Source organism: Desmodus rotundus, chromosome 8 (assembly GCF_022682495.2).
Source record: "Desmodus rotundus isolate HL8 chromosome 8, HLdesRot8A.1, whole genome shotgun sequence".
Classification (NCBI taxonomy): domain Eukaryota; kingdom Metazoa; phylum Chordata; class Mammalia; order Chiroptera; family Phyllostomidae; genus Desmodus; species Desmodus rotundus.
The window spans coordinates 53,696,393-53,713,865 of NC_071394.1; the positions used below are offsets into that span (position 1 = coordinate 53,696,393).

Genomic DNA, 17,473 nt, shown 5'->3' on the forward strand with positions numbered 1-17,473 from the left:
GTTTTTTCCTCTCCCCATCTCCCACTTCTTATGCCATCAGGGAACCCCAGGGAACAAAGAAATCCTACCAAAAGAAGGTCTCAAGTACCCATTTGAGATTGTAGGTAGGTCTGATGCTAAGAAGAGGTTGTGTCCAGCAGAACCCACTTCCACAGGAATCCAAGCTCCAAGGCTGGAAGGCAGCAGGTGTCAAGGACAAGCTCACTGCTGAGAATCAGTTTCCCACTGGAGGACATTGTGGCTACACAGACCCGGACTGCATTGTCATAGATGGTAATCATGCTTGTGCAGAGGGGCTGCTGCATCTTGGTCACCTGGCATGCCACCAGCCTGCCAGCCACATGGCAGCAGCTTCAGTACAGCCGAAGACCATGTGTGTTTCTGGGGTCCAGAGCTGGACTTTGATTGCTGGGCCTGATTTGTTTGCTTCTTAGGTTTCTTCTCCCCTCCTGCTTGGATGCTTTGATGGCACCATAGCCCTCTCTATGCCTGCTCCCATAGCACAGTTCCTATTCCCCAGTCTCCTGGGCTCACTGCTCGACCTGCTTCTTCTCTGCCTCTGGTTCTAATTCAGCCACTGTGGCCTCTGTGGGCTTCCTGTGCTGTAACTGCTGTCTTCACACTGCGGACCCTCCTTTTCATCCAACCAATTCCCTGATGCTTTGGCCAGGATAGGGTCAAGGGAGTTGTCCTTCACTCCAGGCCTGTAAGCTGAGCAAACCTGCCAGGCAGGTGACTGATTTGCTATTTAGGACATCCAGGTGCTGGAGGTTGACCAGATGGCCACAGTCGTGTAATTGCTATCGTTTGATTTAGTCTGGTTTGGCTGCACCAGGCATGCAAGGCCGCAGAAATCTAACAGTGAAGTAGGCAGTTTATGGCAGGACAGATCCAGTATGGTGGACTTTGGGAGGGCAGCCAGCTCCTTGACTGGAACCTTATTCAGGTTGCTGAGGCTCAAGTGCAGCTCATGCCCAGCCAGCTTGTTGTGGAGGTTTGTGCCCTTGCTATGGGCCCTGGTCATGTTGTCTCTGGCTGAGCAGGTTCCAACTCTGGGACTCTGACTGGCAGGAGGTGCACCCAACAGATGACGCCTGTGCTCTCTGCCCGCCACACCTTGTGGAAATCCCTGCCACCTCTGCCCACCACCGCACTCTGATCCCAATGCCCCACTCCCACTGGTGCCCTCCAGGCATTCTTAAATAATCCTTTTAAAACTGGCTTTTGTTTTTTGTTGGTTTTACTTAATATGCCATACCTTTCTTTCCATTTGACTTTTAAAAGTATTCAAATCCAACTCTAAGTTTTGAGCCTTCAAAAATTCGTAAATTCTTACCTTTATGCTTTTAACATTTAATATATATTCATTCCCTTGCCCTTACTACTTTGTTTTAATCTATACAGCCTCTCTCTGCAAGTCAAATTGCCAGTGAAAATTCCAACCTGATAAGTTAAAGCATAGTTCATAATGATATTATTCAGAATATACTAAATATTTTTCAAATACTTTATTCAACAAAAAATTCCAAAAATCTATTATGCTTGATGTTGTGTATGTATATCCACATATATTCCAAAACACCAACATTGTGTGTATGAGGAGACACGTTCTTCATCTAAATTGTACCTACTTATATGCATAAGAGTATTTCAGGTTACATTTATATTAAATATATGTATTTTACCAAGCATTATGAGCAAAGCATTTTGATATACTAAGCAGACATTTCTCCCCTTTATATTAATATGATTTCATCAAATCTAAAGGCAATTCTGGGAAATTGAAATACAAGCAAAAGGAACATTTCCATAAATATCAATAAAGGTTTGAAAAAGATGGCTTAGAGGAGCAATGCAAAAACATGTCTGTCTTTTCAGCTAGATCATTTAAATTTTTCCTTTGAAGAACAACTGAAAAAATATGAAATTATATATACAAAGGCAGTGGAACCACATGCTGCTAATCAACACAAAAGTCTTTGAAGGTATCTGGAATTCAAGCTGTGCATATGGAGAACTCAGCCATTTCAAACAATTTGTACACTAAGGGTTAGTCGCTGTAACCCATTTGAGCTATAAGTAATTTAGTACATGGAATTAGATTTTATTTCCAAAGACTGTTTTTCCATATCTTTGCATGCTTGCAGACACACTCAGGTGTTATGAATAATCTACTCCTAACACCCTACTTTCCAGATCCGGAGATAGCAGCAATGTCTTTTAGCCAATAGATAATATGCTCTCTTAACTAGTGTCCACTTCCTAGGAAAATGGATTCAGATTTCCAAACTCTAATGGAAATTTAAGGTAAAATTTTTTTTTTAAACAAACGCTTGTCGAACAATTAAATTTTCAATAAGGTGATCAGTTATGTTAATGTAATGTTAATGTATGGCTAGTAAAGGGAGGGGATTTCACCACACCTAAAATTAATGAAAGATCATGCTGCTTAAATTTAGGCACTGCTGAAGTTAATCTTAAGTAGCCTTTCTTAGACTTTAACTATTTTGTAAATTCCATTCATTTAATAAATATCACATGCCTGTGAAAAGTTTGTTTGAATAGGTACCTCTTAACATGTGTGGCTCTGGGTTAGAGGTAAGGAATGTAAACAAAGTGATATGGAATCCATCCCAGAGGAATTTATTTAAAGCTGTAAGACATTTACAAAGAAAGATCATAATTCTGTAGGAAGCAGGAGGTGATAGATAGGTCTTTAAAAAGATAGTTCCCATGACGTGCAATAGAGGCCAAAGGGGAGAAGGGTGACGGAGGCTGAGTATGAAGTGGGCGTGAAAGTGCTGGAATGATTTGCATGTGAGGCCTGGAGAGGAGCTTTCCAGGAGAGTCTCGGGCAAGTGTACAGGGGCCGCTGGTAGGGAATGGGAAACTGGCAAATATTTGTGAACAAAGAAATGATATGGAGAGGGTTGTGCTTAGGAGAGAGTAATCTGCAGGAAGTATGCGAAATGTATGGGAGGGTGGAAAGCCTGGAGTTGCAGGAGGGGACATCCTGCAGGTCCCTGGAACTGTGGAGCTGAAGCTTGGAAATAGGTCTGGGATTTTGGAATTCATCTTCCTCTTTGTAGTATTCAAGCTGCAAAAGCCCCAGGACAGCGGAGGACCAGGATGTTTCCTGAGCCGTGGAGGACGATAGCATCTGAGGGCCAACTTCTATACTAAACATCCCGCTAAACTTCTGGTACCTGAAAAGACCCCCAGCACAAAGTAAGGCCCATGGGGAGGCAGGAAGCCAAGGTGCCGAGAACCCTCCATGATAGTGCTTTCCAGTGCACGTCAGGGCTGAAAACGGAGTGTATTTGGACCTTTTTCAATAGCCATCTTTCTTGGCCTAAAGAAACCCAGAAGGGAGCCCCAGCTTTAAATACACTGTCATGGCCTACGTTCTTTTTCAAAAGGTGTTTCAAGTTACTTTGTTTTCCTGAAAGCTGTGCCTGCTGTCTCTACCTTGTACCTGTGAGGGAGCACAAGGGGCAGGAACCTAGAGAGCCCAATGATGTTATTTCAAGTTCATCCTGTGTTTACCCTGCCCTAAAGGTAAGGAAAGGTCTGGATGTCCACGGGAGGCCGCGCCAGGGAGGAACTTGGCACAGTTCTCCAGGTGTCAGGGAGAGCGGGCAAAGCAGAGAGCCTGAGTGTAAATAGCGCCCCCGTTGGAAAGCAAGAGTTTTGGCTCGCACCGACCTGGCTTTTCCCGTAGACCCAGGAAAGTGGGGTTACTGGAGCTGGCGACGCCTCTGAGAGGATGTAGAGGTGCTCGGAGGAAAGTCAGGTCCTCTCTGTGTTCCTAGTTTTCCCTGCTCTCTTTCGGGAAAATCCTCTGGGCCCTATCACTCAGAAGTGATCTCCTCTCCACAATTCCTGGGTCCAGCAGCAGCCCCTGCGTCGGGGTCTTGAAGGGGCTGATGCGGGAGAGCCCACCGCTGGAAGAAGAAGGGCCCCGGCAATCCTGCGAAGCCGCTGGAGTGCGTCTCGGTGGGGCGCCCTCGGATTTCCCAGCCGCCTTGTGCGCAGCGCCCAACGGGCTGCGGTCCCTCTTGCTCTGCAGAGGGAGAGCCAGGCGGGGAAGCAGGTGGGTGTGGAGCCAGGTTGGGGCAGCAGGGATCCTCCCGCAAGCTCAAGGAGAGGGAGGTGCCGCCGAGGTGTGGGCGGTGCCCTTCCCTGACGCGCCCTGGGCTCCGGGGTGCTGTCCCTGTCCAGCGTTCACAGCTCTTGCGCCACCTGGCTCAGCCCAGGCGTCCCGGCAGTGTCAGGCCGCCTGCACTGCCCCTCCACAAGGGCCCTCCACCCACCTCAAGAGCCCAGATCTCCAGGGAGGCTGAGAAGGAGAAGGCGGTGGCCGCTTCAGCCCTCCGGTGCTCGGAGCTAGGGAGGAGGCGGAGCGCTAGGTGGGGCGGTGGCAGGCGGGTGTGCGCACGGGGCCGGCGCCTCCGAGCGCCCCGCCTCGCCTACTGAGCCCAGCCTCTCTTCGGCTCTGCCACAGACACACACCCACCAAGCACCCACCACCCTCCGCCTCCGTTGGCCACTGCCGCGCCGAGGGCCCTGCTACAGAGCGTTACCTCCCAGCTGGTGCGCCGGGTTCAGCCCGGCTGGATTTTTCCCCGTTCGATCCCAGCCCTCTCTTGCTGGGCGGCAGCGGCAGGGGGAGGGGGACCCGCGTGGGAAAGGGGGTGAAGACTGATGAAGATTATTGTTCCTAAGGATTCCTTAGCTTACTCCCGCTGCCTTTCCTTTGAGCCTTCCCAGTGGATACCGTGAGCCAAAGTCAGGGATGTAAAGAGAGGAGGGAAGACGCCGGGAGCTCAGCCAGCCTGGGAGACCCTCCTTTTGGTGGAGGGGAGGGGGATTACCAGCGACACATCATTGGCGAAGGGGATCGTCGCAGGGAGAGGAGCCCCGGCGGGAGCGGGGAATCCCACAGCCCTTTGTGGTGCCCGCGCCTGTGCCGCCTGCTGAGCGGGTCTGTGGGAGCTAGGTAAGTGGGGGGAAGGGGGTGGCATTTCTGCTCCCCAAAGGGGTCTTCCTTTAATAACCAATCATCATGGGCAGCCTAGCCAGATCTGAGTTGCTAAAGGAATTGGAAACTGCCGTATGGCGCCCAGTGGACTTAACACACAAAGATGACTTAGCCCTGAGAGGTGTATTAATGTAAGGCTTCGTCCCCAAGAGGAAGGCGCTCAAGTGTCAGTCCCCGAGAAGCTTCAGAGCAGCCTGCCTGGGAAATGTTATTTCTAGGAGATGAGCTCTGTTGCCTTCTGTTCATTTGTTGGTAAATGCCACACTCACATGAACACACTTGTGGGACCGGATTTAGGGAATGTGATGTCTCTGATTTATGAACAGCCCTCAGAACACAGAGCCATGCGTGCATTTTATTCTTCAAGCGGTCTGCATTCTGTAGCAGGGTTCCTGGGAGAGAGAGGGAGTCTCTAAGGAAAGAGCCCATGGCTGTTTCCAACACACTGGGCTAGGGGACTAGGGAATACAGTCCCAAATGGCACCAACCATTTGCCTCATCATTTGCTTCCAGTGCTTAATGACCATTTTCAAAATAATGTACTGCCATCCATTTTCTCGAATTATGAGCATTTTTGTGTATTCATTCATAAAAATTGTCAGTGTGCAATATGCACAAACATGCCATTTATATATACATCCTTTACGACTATACAAGTGTTATAATAATAAATGTAAGATTACACTGGAAAATTTAGGGTGCACAGTGGCACCCTGGTTTGATTTTTTTATGCAGGTTCAACATTCCTTCTAATCAAGTTATGCAATAATGTCAATATCTTAAATAGCATTCCACATTTCTGTTTTTGCAGTGATTGGTTTTGGGATTTGGTTGAGCATATGATTTTTTAATCTCAGCTCAAGGGAAAAGTAAGAATTTGTTATTGTTTTAAAATATGTAGTATTGTGTGGGACAGAGGTCTCTTGGCATATTTACTAATAAGCATCAATAGAGACATTATGTTTCACAGGACAAAAGAAAGGTAAATTCCACTTAAAGATCTAAAACCTAACTTGTCAGTACTGAGAAACTTAGAGGAAAGATTTTAAAAAGAGGGTAACATTCAAAAAAACTATATAAAATAAAGTTTTACTTTATCTCACTCTTTAGAGACCCGTGTGTATGTGTTTGTGTGTGTGTCTGCAAATATAAAGTTGTTCACGGCTCACTTGTAATACAGGGATACCATCTATAGACATCTAGACCAGAGAATTCTTGGTTCTTAAATTAACCAAAACTTAAACAGTTCAGTAATTTGGCACATTATGCATATGTAATGCATTCATCATTGCTAGAGGCAATGATTTTTAGTGCAGGGCATATAGAATGTGCTTACTTATGTGACTCCGTAGACTTTCTGAAAAATTGGCATGCATAAATAACTTTTTTCCACACTGAATGAAAATTACCCTCTTCGCTTAAAAGAGTTAATATGCCTTCCCAAAGTAAATGCTATGATCCTTTCTCTCTGACTGCCAGGATCAGAGCAACTGTTCACCACCAATAGAATACTGTTTGATGTCCTCTTTTGCCTTTCCTGGCTTTATTCAGACTCTTGGAAAAAGGAGTGAATCACTTGGCAGTTGTCTTTGCTTCTTCCTCCTTTTCACCTTCACCTTTCCCTCTCCTTGTTAGTGTTCCCAAATCTCCCTCATACACAAACACACGCTGACTCCAGAAGATAACTTCGTCGCATGCCACTTTGAGAATGTTGGTGTCTCTTTTCTTTTTCTCCTGTTTTTCTAGAATCAATCCAGGCATCAATTGAAATGATTTCCAATTTCACGTTTCTCCAAATACCACAGTTCACCTTTTTAAGCATACGTGTTTTTTGACTATTCGGAAGGGATTAGTGAAAATTATTTTCTACCCAGTCCTTTCTGTTTGGCTTTTAAAGTTTCATTGTGGATGTCTTGGAACAACGGTGAACATGAACTCACCCTTCTAATTTCTAGTGTGGTAACAAAAGTGAGACTGCTAGAAAAACGAAACAACAGGTTGTGTTCAGTCACATTTGGCCATTTAAAAGCATACCTGTCCAGGTTTTCTGCTTACCTGCCTGCATATTGGTGGAAAATTTTGATTGAACATTGAAAAAATATTTTTCTTGAATTTATATCTGGCATTTTGAAATGGTATTTTGAGAGTTTGGCATACATGCATATATATTATAAAAATAGGCCAAATTATTGGTAAAATCTAGGAAACCTACAAGATATATATTTCATTCTGACTGAATGCATTTTTTTTTCTTGATAAATTATAAGGAATTAATTAGCTCCTTGAAATTTTCTATCCCATAGAGACTAATTCCTAAGGAACATCCTTAAAGTTGAAAGGACATCTTCTTATGTACATTTGATGATAAATATATAAGGTTAAGACATTCTGTTTACTTCAGAATGAAATATGAGATTATTTGAGATTTGCTTCATTTGTCAGGTGGATTTTGCATACAGTCATGAGGCCGCTATTATTTTCACAGGGGCTTCAGAAAAGTGAAGAGTACACATGCTTTGTATGTAATTTTTGTAAAGTTTAGACTATTTTTTAAATTAAGAATTTATGGCCTTTTGCTCTCAAAATAATAAAGTCAACTTTATGTAGCAGCACAATTTTCAATCTTTTACTCATATACAACAAGTATCTTCATAATCTAGATCTGTAGCCCATTCTTGCTCATTGCTTATTTCCTACTTGTGCTTCTTTAATATGTATTTTCACCAACTTATTACTGCAAGGGCAGGTTGTCAGGCAGAAGGTCAAGTGTGTGAGGCCAAGGGCTCCATGGTAAGCCAAACCCTGCTGTATTATCTTTGAGGGAAGAGTGCCCATTCCTGTATGTTAAGTTGTACATATCTATGTTGTCTGATTTAACATCATGTATCCACTCATTCATTAATTCATTTATCACTCATCAGTATGTGTAAAGAGAAGAGTGCTTGATTAGACTGTAACAAATGTAAAGCAGGTAGAAGACATAGTGACTGCCCCTCAAGGACTTTTTATAGTATAGAGAGTCAAACTTGAATAACTATTTAAAGAATCATATACATAGTTTAAAATCTGGGGTCTCTTGCATACAGAAGTGCATTTAACAATGTCATACTTGATAAATTAATTAAGGCAGATTCATGAAGAGGATCATGAAAATTCATCAGTCTATGCATTTGGGGAATTATTAGAAAACAGTAATAATGACAACTTATTAAAGTTTAAATTGAAACATTGTTTCAAATATTTATGTTATATTTTAATATCATATATATGTGAATAAAATTAATTTATCATTATTATTGTCAGATGTTTTACATGTTTTACAAATATTAAATACTTTAGTTCTCACAAACACCCTATGAGGCAGTTATCACTAATAGCCTTTATTATATTGGTATGAAAGTTAAAGTACAAAGACTTTCTTGTCTAAAGTCACATAGGAAATAAATGGTGCGGTCAAGCTTGAACTCACACTCAGGTGTTCTGGCTCCACTTCACCACTATGATATTAAGAAGTATTAATAAGTGTGATCCCAGCCAGAATAAGAAAAGATATGTGTAGCTTTTAGATTTATTTGGAGCTATATCTTCCCATTAAAAGATACCACGGTTATTATTAGAGGGGATACTTGGGAAAGGTCAAAAGTAAGGACTTTATTTTAAATAGAAAAAACCCCAAATTTTCAACATGAATTAGAAATAAGAAGGTAGTTTAGTTAGAGGCTGATTTTTGAAAGATAGGTGAGTTTTTATCAGAATGCTAACATGTTAGTAAGCATGGCCCTGATGGTGACACAGAGAGTAAGAATGGCTGAGACAGAGGATCTGACTGGTCATTTCTGACTATTTCTCAAAGGGTGTGGCAGGTAATGATAGTTGACTTTATTTTTATCTTAAATTAAAAAAAAATGTTTGTTCTTGCTTTGAACAGAGTACAGTATTATAAATTTTTAAAGTTTATTATTTTTAGAATTATATGCTTACATATAAAAAGAAAATTATTAGTTTTGCAACATAATTTTCTTATTCCCATGTCCTCATTTTTACCCTCTGGGAAAACAGTATCCTCAATACATTAATAGAAATTGGAATAATTACTTAACATTTATTTCTAGTATATTGTCTAAAATGCATTTATTTTATTAAATGACAAATAATTATAACAAAGTCATATAAGCATAAGTCAAATAATAAATTATTGAGCTTTTCATCAAGAAGTCAAGTCCTTTGTAGATAGCCACTGCTGCTGCTTTTTATGTGAAAAATACCATCTGTATTAAATTTAGAAGATAAAATGGCCAAATATTACCTGCAGGATGCCTTAAAATCAAATATTTAGATAAAACCTCACAATAGATGACATTTTATTTTTTTCCACAGATATACTAAGTCTCATAGGCTGTCACATTATATAGACAACTCTCAACCTACAATTGGCTTGCAGCATAAAAGTTGACTTTAATGGCTTGTTCTCTTGGAACTTGCAATACATTTATAGAAACAGAACTTTAAATGATGTTTAAATCACCAGACCAACCTACAAATGCCCTTTTAATCAATAATATACCTGAAGTACAGTACTATTAGTACTGAAAATATAACCATTATGCATAGCAATATTCCTGGGGAATAATTTGATTTAAATAATACTTATTACCTGCTTCTTCTGTGCCGGGTATGGAAGTGACCACAGTACTGCCTGGACCCGTAAAGAGGAGAGGATACAGAATTTGGACATAACCGACGCTGACATTAGGTAGAATGGAGGAAGCTTTATAATATTGGTCTAGGCAAAATGTTGAATAATTGATTCAGAGTTCCATCATGAGAGGTAGGGTCTGCATATCCTTTCAGACTTCAAGCCCTCAGCTAGGTGTCAGGAATGTAATTCTGAGTAAGACATCTGCACTCACTGCCTACACGCATAGACAAATAAATCATAACAAGATGTCGTAAATGCTACTGGAGAAGCAGAAAGGCAATTCAACCGAGTAGTTGCCGAACAGCAACATCCCATGAGAAAAAAAATGGTCTCTTTGAGTTCCCAGGTGTATTCAGTCCTGATCCTCTGCCCAGTCAGGCCCAATGACTCCTTTTTATAAGCAGTGCTTTGTAATATCCCTTTTGCTTTCCTGAAAGGATTTTTGTAGATAACATAACCTATCTACATATGTAATGTTTTAAAGATCAATACACATGCTCTATCTGTAATAGAAGAAATCAAGGAGAGCAGTAATGAAAACTGTAAGCATAACAGTATGTGTACATTTGAGGATAATTGCACTAAAATATGTAAGAAAGTAGTCAGATGCTTGCTACTGAATAAGTGTAAATTTGGAGTTAAGAGAAACTGTTTAACTGAATATTGGTGACACTTTTGTATTCGGCCTTTTGTTACAAGAACAAAGTGAATACATTCATTGAGTGTGTGTTGTGTTAGTGAATTAGTTGTCATGAGCAGCATTATAGTTGGTGATGTGACTTTCCAAAATGGTGAGCAAATCTTGGTGAAGCTCTAAGTATGGTAGTTATATTCCTAGAAAATTCCTATGTACAACAGGGTTAGGATCTGGTCACAGGTAATAAGTTTTTCATATGTGTTTGGTGAGAAGTGTAAAAATTATGTAGGACACAGAATTTCTACCCACATCGTAGAGTTTCTTGCATTCCTGGGCCTTGCCTTCCAAATACTTAACAGTTTTAGAAAACTCAGATGGACTGTGTTAATTTCATTCAGCAACACTGATTATGGTTCTATCCTCCCATTGAAGGAAGCCAATCTAATATTAATGTATAATTGCACTATTTTGAAAAAGCAGAGCTCTTAAGTACATAAGACATAAAAGTAAGGACATAAATTTAGAGGCTGACTAAATAATAAAATAAACAGCAACAAAATTAAGTGACATAGATCACTAAACATTAGAAATATCCTCATAGTAGGCCTAGTATGTGAGGCTGGCTAATCAGATCATAACTGTTAGAGTTTCGTTTTCTATGTGGGAGTGACAGATGAGACTTCACAGATGAAGTGACACCTAAGATAATTTTAAAGAGAATAGTGTACATTCTCCAGGCTAAAAAGGAGGCAGAGCGATGGTATCCTAGACAGAGGGAACAGCGTTGGCAAAGCACCGTTACACAATACAAAGGGTGTGGCAGGTAATTAGGGAAGTGAAGGGAGATCATACTGAAGAAGAAGGTTGGGGATCAAATGTGAAAGGTGATATACACAATACGAAGTCATTTGGAGTTTATCCTGTAAGACAGACAGTGGGTCAACTGCAATTTTAAATAGTGTGACGTGGTCCACTTTAATTGGGGTACAGTCTCTGAGCTAGCATGAGAAAGACAGACTATAAGAGGAGAAAAGATTGATGCCTGGGACATTAGTTGAGAGGCTGTTGAGGAACATAGGTGGGATAAGGACCAGGATTGACATCCAATGAGAAAAATAAATACCCCAAGTGTCTCTAACTCTTCCAGCCCCTAACATGAGTCATAATAGCAGGTGTTGGGTTCAGCTGGGGTCTGTGGAGGGATGGGGAGAAAAGGCATACAACTGTAATTGAATAACAATAAAAATTAAAAAAAAATAGCAGGCGTTAAGCCTCCTTCTTTCTTCTTCAAAGATCATTGTATTAGTTGAGATAACTCAAGCCTCTCTAAAAGGACCTTTACATTTCAGTGGTTAGCAGAGTAGAAGTTTAGTTTTTGCTCATATGAGAGTCCAATGTGTATGTTCTGTGCAGTGATTCGGGGACCCAGAGTCTGATTACACTAAGGACATGGAGTTCTCTGCATTTAGCTGGCAGCTGTGGAAGAAATGAGCATAGGGAAGGCACATCCAGGAGGTGACATACCTTGCTTTTTGGGGGGCAGATAATGACATCGCTCCATCTACTTACAAAGAGGGGCCTATGTAACCCCTGGCTGGGTAGCCACTTCCCAGCAACATTTCTATATCACAGAAAGAGAGAACAAATTTTGCTAAACATCTATTTCTATCATATTCTCTCTATCTGGCCACATGTAGGAAAACCTCAGTGCCAGGAGACTATCTGAATTCCCCTTGGTCACAGCATGCATCTCAAAATCCAGGTTCTATGGGTGATGCTGAATTCTGCATCCCGTCCCCCCCCATTAAATCTGGATATGGCCCCTTGTTGTCCAGAGATCTTTATACTAAAGGCAAGTTATTGCCCTCCCATCATACAATGATGGCCAGATGCAGAATAATTGCATTCAAAATTCCAATTTGGAAAAGGGAAGAATGGAGACACAGCAGCCTTTGGTCCATAACATGGAAGAAATCCCAGCAGACATTGCTAAAGACCTTTGGCTCTGACAGTGAGGGAAAGTTTTTATTAGACCCAGGTCTTGCTGTCTTGGAAGAACCCCTCTGTTTTTTGTTCTTGGTAGCCCTGACCGCCCTCTGGGAGCTTCTTTCTTTTCTATTATACTCCATAGCCACATCCCAAGTGGGTATTGGGAAGTATGTCCTTCGTGGGAGTTATATAACTTTCCCAGCCTACTTCTTGCTGGTCCAAGTTTGAATGCCTCGAGGTTGTTTTATAGTCACTTTTCTGTTCTTTTTTTTTTTCTTAAGCTAGGTTCCCAGTTTCCTTGTCAATACAATTCCCTCAAAGAAACCTTTGTAGGTTTCTTACCTATTTGCTATCAGTTATACTACTCACTACTATTCATAATTCTTGGGCCTTCTTCATGTCTTTGGTTATGTTTTAATTACCCATGTCTCAAGTTGTTATTTTGCAGTTGCCTGTAACAACAGGGTGGGGGGCATAGTAGGGTAACTTCATTAATCAGATTTTTGCTGCAAGGTGGAGTCACTTTATCTAACTGGGAAGTCTTAATGGACATCTGCTATTCAAAGCTTTTTGCAGTGTTATTCCTCAGCATTAGTTCCCTTAAGCAGTGGACTGTTCCAGCTTGATAGTTGTGCCTTTCTAGCATTTGGCTATTCACCCTTATTTCTGTCCTCAAAGTAGCAAATTCTTTCCTGACCTCTGTCCATTTTCTTGTAATACCTTGATATAGGCAGTGAGGAGCAACCATCACACACTAGCATGCTGGCTCTTGCCATCCATTTCCTCTAGAGCTATAGCTCTGCCCTTTAAGTTAGAGCAGTTTTTCCAGGGCATAATAGGGTTCTAGACCTCTGGTCTTCTACATCTGTTTCCTTGCCAATAGCTAACACTACATATTTAGATTTTTGTAAAGTCAGCACCCTGTTCAAGGTATCAATTTCAGAACAAGTTAGGATGATGATAGCTGCTGTAATAAACTGAACCACTAGTGGCTTTGCATAATAAAAGCTTATTTCTCTCACATAACAATTACATGGAGAGAGAGACGGTGAAAATATGTGTGGAGAGAAAGGGAATAAAAAGACACATCTTCTTAAACATCTTAGCTCATAAGTGATGACAACACTTCTGCTTATATTCCACTGATAAAAGCTGGTCAAATGCCTGCCTAGATGCAGGGGGGCTGGGAGATATCATCCTTGGCTTAACAGGAGATTCTCGGTGACAACTTTCTCTCACAAAGGTGAAGCATACATTTAGATAGATGTTCAGCCATCCCTGTTGTAGTCATCTTCCTCTAGAATAAATTAGCGGGGGAAAGGTTTGAATTCCATTCACTGGCTGGTTAATCTGTGCTATGATGGCACCAACCCTGCTTCACTCCTGTCTCCTCTTTGGCTCTCCACTCAGACTTCTGGGACTACCACACGTCTCCTTCATTCTTTGAGCATCACTTGTAGCTCTTGTAAGTAACACACTCTGGCTAAGTGCTTTGGGATAAAGGATAGTAATTATACCATAAACCAGAAACTAATTCTAATTGAGTGTTAGATGTCACTGCTCTTAGAAATGTGTTTTCTGTTTTTCACTGTAATGGTTAGCTCTCACTGGCCCGAATCTCCTTGGGGATCAAGCCATGTGCTCGGTGTCTCCCTTCCTCTAGACTTTTGCTCACATCCCTTCAATTAGGATTTTCCCTGTATCCTTTTCAAGGTGCCAGTGGACTTGGTGTGCAAGCACACAGGAGGACTTGCCCATAATAGCCAAACAGCCCATTTTGTTTTTTTTCCAAAACAAAGCAGCAGTTATTTGGCTAAGAGGACCTAATGCTTTCTCATACATAGCCCAACTGGCTAGAAATTGTAGCCAGCTTTTTTAAAAGAAAGACATGCAAATATTTGTTAAGTATTTTCATATGTAAAGCACTCTTCTTGGTCATCAGGTTAAACAAAATTGGTCTTGACCCTCACGGGACTTAAAATGTCTCTGAAAGCAAACAGAACCTCAGTAGCCAAGTGAAGTGGGTCTGCCCTAAGCCCAGACAATCGATTATTCTTATGAACTATTTGGAAAGGAAAGGTGATGGACAAAGTCAAGGCTGCTGGAAGTGAAAGACTGAGGAGCAGCGTGTGGGGCTGTGCTGTGCTAAATTGGGGGAGTTGGGGCATTATGCTTCTGGTCATCTGATTTATTTCTTGCAGACTTCAGGACTTGAGCCATTTGGGTTCTTTTTTCACTTTCTCCTTTTATTTTCTAACAGTCGGTACTCAGTAATGTCAGGATAAGCTGGTCTTAAATGGAGATCAGCCAGATAGGCAAACATGGTATCTCAGGAGAATGGAAATGGGGCAGATGGTAGTTTCAGGAGGCAGGAAATTAGATTTGAGGAGTATTGGGTTTGGGGGGAGTCCTGGCTAAATATGGGGAGGGGAGTCTGGGATCAAGCAGTATTTGGAGATTTAGACAGGAAGGGGCAGGTGGGACAGGCAGAAATTAGGATGATCCAGCTTCATAGGCTGAAATGCTATAGTTTGTGGACACTAGAGTTCCGGAAAATATCTACCTTCAGTAACTATCAGGGGCCTGTTTTAAGGAAATCTGCATGATGGTGACATTTTCAACACAGGAATTCAGACACGGGGGACAGGTCCCTTCCCTGTGCAAGCACCAAATTACTATCACCGCTTTCTGGATGTCCATGAAAGCTTACTAACTGGACTCTTAGCTTCTGTTCTTGTTCTCTTAGTCCATCTGCCCTTTGTTTTGTTTTACAAAAGGCAAATTTTATCATAGTCCTTGTCTACTCTGAAATGATTTCCCACTTTTCTTAGAGTAAGGCCTTAATGTTTACTTTGAGGGTTACCATATTTCTTTTTCATTTTCCAAAGCATCACTAGTGTAAGGATGTTGGTTCATAACAGGCTCTGGTCAGTCTGGCACTGCCCGTCTCAGGCACACTTGACCTTCATTTTCTGCTACAATTTCTGGCATTCTTTTAGTTACCTAAGATTCATTTGTCATAAGGCTTGTGCGTGCACATAGTTGATTGAGATACCCTCTCTTCCCAGTCTCATCTATTTAACTTAATCATGCCTCTGATGTCAGGTCAACCATCACTTGCTAAAAGAAGCCTTCTGGGGCACCTAGAATAGGGTGGGTGTCTCCATTATTCTCATCTCCTAGCACCCTGCATTATCCCTTGCAACACTTACCCCAATTCTAACTTAAAATTGTGGGTAATTATTTGCTGTCATTCTCCTGTGTGAGAATGTAAGCTCAGTAAAGGAAGGGACTGTCATTCTCACTCACTACTTTATCCACAACTCGAAATCACATAGTGGATGCTCATTGTATTTGTGGAATCAGTGAATGAAGGAATGGATGGAGCGGGGACCTATGTCAGGTCCCAGGTTATAACGTATCACGAGGAGTGCAATTACCAAGAACAGGAGGCAGGGTGGGGTGGAGGAAGGCCAGAGCAAGTTTCCCTCATGCTGGAGTGCCAGGCCATGGCCATGAACCATTCACACTCACATACTCTTCGCATTCTTCTGGACAAGGTCCGGGATGGTCCTAGATTCTGTGATGAAGCAGAGTTTGTAAGTGCAGGCCCAGGGGCTACCAATGTTAGAACAGAAGCAGCTGGTGGAATGATGTATGGACAAGGCATAACACGGTGCATCCAGTGGAATTTTCTTCCCACATCCATGTTTCAGAATAGAATCCAGCCTCACAACTTGACAGGAAGGCTGTCTAGGCCCGTGCTTTCCAATAGAACTTAATGTAATGACGGAAAATTTCCTATGTCTGCTCCCCAATGCAGTAGTCACTAGCCACATAAGCTGTTGGACTTGTAAGACTGAAGAATTAAATTTTAAATTTGATTTAAATTTAAATAGCCATCTGTGGCTAGTGGTTGCAATACCAGACAGTGAAGACCTGGACTATTATTAGCATGAATTACTTTAGGAAGCCCTATGTTTCAAAAGCAGAATGGTGTAAATTCTAGAAATCCATTCACAACCAATGTTTGCCTCCAATTAACCATATATACGCATGTAAGCTATCTCTGGAGTCCAAGGCTTATTTTGACTCTGATGAGTATCTCCCAGGAACAGCCTAGCGAAGAGATCTGTATGTACTGTGTCTTGTTTCTATCCATAGGAATTACTCCTTATTGAAGGCATTTCTTTCTTTATAAGAATTGTACAAAATGTAAAATATACAAATGTAGAACATTATCTTTGCAAGTATCTATATAATGTGACCTTAAATGCTTTCCCATGCCCACTTTTCCCAAACAGATTTTTAAAAATTTTCTTTCTTCCCTTTTCCCTTCTCTCTCGCCTTAACTTCCTCTATTCTTGTTTCCATTCTAACCTCTAAAATGACACAAACCCAACACTGTGTCCTTTTACAAGTTCCTATTCTTATGCATATTGATTTCTTTTCTTTTGTGCTTATTTACAAAAGCTGTTTTATCAGAGCAGATCATTAACAAAAACAAAAAAAATTCTCTGAAATGATGATAGCTCTGGACCTGTCAACTGATACATTTTTGGAGATTTAGCAGATATAATGATTTAAATACTTATGTAAAGAATGTAAAGTGAAGTATTATACTGTTTTTTAAATAGTTATCACCAAGATAACATCATAGTTGCTTTTCAGCCTTTGAAAGTTCCCCTGTCTGGACCTCTTGAATTCCTTGTGTTGCTTTTCACAAATGAAAGGCTTTCCATCCAGTAAGATAATACCAGAATGAGAAAGTGGTGTTTAGAAGGCAAAATTCTGAAATATAACATTAAAGTAACATTTAAAAGAAGGTGGTTCATCTTTAGTCTTTTTCTCTGGTCTGTATAGCTTAGAACAAATGTGTCTTGGGCTTTCATGCTAAATGTCTCCAGTTCATCAAATCACAATTATTAATCAGACTATCATTAAATTTTAATTTACTTTTGAGATAAATGTCATTTCAAATTTGGAATCCTAGTTTTTTCTAAATCTAAGGAGAGTATTTTCATTCGGCTCTGTAGAAAGAGTGCACACAGAAAGCTTAGAAGCTATTGAAAATCTACTTTTAAACCTTGGCTTCTGGTGTCATTGA

At 41.2% G+C, this 17,473-nt stretch overlaps 1 protein-coding gene and 1 pseudogene across 1 annotated transcript in view; one reads left to right on the forward strand and one right to left on the reverse strand.

Moving 5' to 3' along the window:
- Positions 1-201: 201 nt before the first annotated feature.
- On the reverse strand, positions 202-1,024 carry LOC112320746 (leucine-rich repeat-containing protein 59 pseudogene; annotated as a pseudogene).
- Positions 1,025-4,464: 3,440 nt separating this feature from the next.
- The window catches only part of KCNB2 (potassium voltage-gated channel subfamily B member 2), a 384,951-nt gene continuing 371,942 nt past the window's right edge, over positions 4,465-17,473 (forward strand). The window contains exon 1 of the mRNA XM_045186164.2: positions 4,465-4,999. The gene's annotated coding sequence lies outside the window, so the exon portion shown is untranslated. The remainder of the gene's footprint in view (positions 5,000-17,473) is intronic.